Genomic DNA, 3,383 nt, shown 5'->3' on the forward strand with positions numbered 1-3,383 from the left:
AGGAATCTTTTTATAGTCAGGCTCTGAACTTTAATTACAAAAATTTTTGTAGTTATCAATTTAGTTAGCTATTTTTATGATGATAGGAAAAGCATATGTTATGTTTTTATAGTCAGCCGGTTCTCAGAACATGCCATGAAACAATGGAAACTATTTACAATGTGTAAATCACAAGATAATAGAGAAAGAACAAGTCAAAAAAACATGGACATAATTAGAGAAAAGCACCATAAGAAACAATATAGAAATAAATCAAATTCTAACATGCTTAACTAGGAAAAGGGAGAAAAAACGCAGTAAACTGGCCCTTCGCAATGCTACAGTGTATTGAAACAGCCATGACAAGGTCTTTCTACAACGGATGATGCTCTTTTTCATATCAATATCTAAGCTCCCAAAAGTCAAAGTTTTTGTTTGGGAAATGGAGTTTGTTAGAGAGAACGGAGCACATAGTTAATAATTTTCCTAACTGAGGTTAGAAAAAAGCTGAAAACAACGTTCGATTCTCAGAGCTGCAGAGCTACGAAGAGAAAGCCCATGGCTTGCCTACCATTTACGTACATGCATTTTTCTTTTCTTTTTTTCCGTGACTTCCATGCAGCTAGAGAGTTTGTAAGATAAAATTTCTATTTGTCTACCTCCCTCATATAAAGCTGGCATCCTAATGTTTTATATTTGCCTCACTTACAGGTATTGCTTGGGTTAGCGACGGACTTAATTGTGGCATTGTCGTAAATACTGTGTCCTTATACTTCTCCCTGGTTCTGCTCACTGCACTCCCCATGCCCCGCCCCCTGCTCCCTCCTGATAGCTTCTCTTTGCCCAGCTTCTCCCAGTTCATTGTCTTAGCATTTCATTTTTCCCCTCTTCATTGTTTTTTTTTTTTTTTTTTTTTTTTTTGGTTTTTCGAGACAGGGTTTCTCTGTGGTTTTGGAGCCTGTCCTGGAACTAGCTCTTTGTAGACCAGGCTGGTCTCAAACTCACAGAGATCCGCCTGCCTCTGCCTCCCGAGTGCTGGGATTAAAGGCGTGCGCCACCACCGCCCGGCCCCCTCTTCATAGTTTTGAGTTATTCGTAGAGAACGGAGATAACGACAGGCTTGGTGGGTACTGTTTTTGCTCTGCCCCAACCACTGCGCTGAGCTGCACAGCTAACTCCCTGAACCTCCTGAGCAGCTCCCAGCTAGTCACTCTCTAGAGATCCACCCTCTGCCAAAAGGAAGTAGAACATCCCCGGTGGTTAAGGACTGCCTGGCCATGGGCAGAAAAGGCTGCCCTTGTGTCAAGGTAAGGCTAAACTTTGGCACAATCCTTGACCCAGAGAGCTTGCAAAGGAATGAAGAGAAGCCAGACTCAAACTTGAAAGGGTTTTGTGGCAAAAGCATATCTTGGTGATCAGAGCCAAGGAATGCCACAAAAATCACGCCATGCAACAGACCCCATGCAAGAGATTTATTGGGGAGGGGTGTGGGGTGCAAAAGGGGGCCTCGGAGTGGGGATGGGAAAAAAGAGGCAGATCAGGTCATGGATTGGGGACGTCAAAGGGGGTACGGACCATGAGCAGGGAACATGTGTGAACGTGGAAACGGAAGCATGTTGTGTTATTGATGAAGGAGGCTGCTGAGTGAGTCAAGGCAGAGAGAAACCTGGTTCCAGAATATAAACTGTGTTCTTAGTTAATCAACAAAACTGATCCAAGTATGTAAGCGGAGACTGCTCATTCATTTTCCGGCTGCCCAGACTCGAACAATCACACAGAAACTATATTAATTACAACACTGTTTTGCAAATAGCTTAGGCATATTCCTGGCTAGCTCTTACATCTTAAATTAACTTATTCTATTAATCTGTATATTGCCACAAGGCTATGGCTTACCACTAAGGTTCTGACTGGTGTCTTTCTCCTTTGGCCGCTACATAGCATCTCCTTGGCTCTGCCGATTCTCTATCTCCTCCAGCCTGGCTATATTCTGCCCTGCCAACTTCTTCAACAACTTCAAAGCAACTTCTTTATTAACCAATGGCAATAAAACATATTCATAGCATAGAGAGGAGGATCCCACATCAGAAATGTTTAACTTTTTTTCACTGTGAAGAGGCCTAATTTAGCATCAGTGAAGCCATGACAGGTTACAGACTAACAATACTGGGACTAGGGCTCACCATTATAATAACCAGGAAAAGCCACAGACTATACCCTGCGGGGAACCAATCAGAATTGAGACAAACAAGTACTAGATGCTCCAGAACATTAAAAAAATCTTGCCTAACTTGTATATAGGTTGCCAATTTCCACTTCCTGTTTGGCAAGCCTTCTGTTACCTCACTCTACCCAATCAGGAGTTCAACCCCCATCTGAATCCGGAATTCCCCTTCCCCCTTCCCCAATCCTTTGCTCCTTAAAAACATTGCCATAGCTGAGCTCAATCCTCTCCCTGATCCAACCGCTGCGTCGCAGTGGACAGAGAGGCCAAGCTCCAGCTCGCAATAAAGGTTCTCTGCATTCGCATCCGAACTGCTGGTCTCTGCGGGGCTCATGATGCGGGCATAACGACCCTCCCTTTTCTCTCTCCTTTCTGCCTGGGAGATTCTCACAAGGAATCGCTGCTCCGAGTCTTACCAAGTTTTGCTTCTGGAAACACACCCTAAGGCATAGGTCACTGTGAGGGTTAAAGGATTACTGTCGGAATTAATATTTCTTCGGGGCTTAAAGAGGACTGCAAGTCAGCAAGCATCTGTTCCAGCATCCATTGTACAGGCAGACAACTCCGGAAAGGAGCAGTCAACGACGTGGTGGCACAGCTCAGAGAGGAAACATGCTAGCAAGACCAAAATCACCCTGTCCAGAAAAGGACATTTGGATGCTTTTAGTTAGAGGATGGCCACAGACTCAGGACTTCTCTGACATCTCTTGCTTTTTTACTTTTATTCTGTTCCTTGCTCCTTTCTCAGTCAAAAACAAAATAAAAATAACAGTTCGTGGTTTAAATGGTATGTTTAACAAATTTGACAATTTTTAAAGAAATTGTGTAAGCTTTTTTTCTTGAGAAATGTCTATTCACATTGTTTGCCCATTTTAAAATAGATTATTGGGGGGGGTTGTGTTGCTGCCCTCTCTGTCTCTCTCTCATCTCTCTCTGTCTCTCTCTCTCTCTCTGTCTCTCTGTCTCTGTGTGTGTGTATGTGCGCACGCGCGTGTGTGTGCGTGCTTGTTATATTGTTGATGCTATCACCTCAAAGAAAACGTGGCCTAGGGCCGGGCGGTGGTGGCACACGCCTTTAATCCCAGGACTCGGGAGGCAGAGGCAGGTGGATCTCTGTGAGTTCGAGACCAGCCTGGTCTACAGAGCTAGTTCCAGGACAGGCTCCAAAGCCACAGAGAAA

Source organism: Microtus ochrogaster, unplaced genomic scaffold (genome assembly GCF_000317375.1).
Source record: "Microtus ochrogaster isolate Prairie Vole_2 unplaced genomic scaffold, MicOch1.0 UNK78, whole genome shotgun sequence".
In the NCBI taxonomy this organism is placed as follows: domain Eukaryota; kingdom Metazoa; phylum Chordata; class Mammalia; order Rodentia; family Cricetidae; genus Microtus; species Microtus ochrogaster.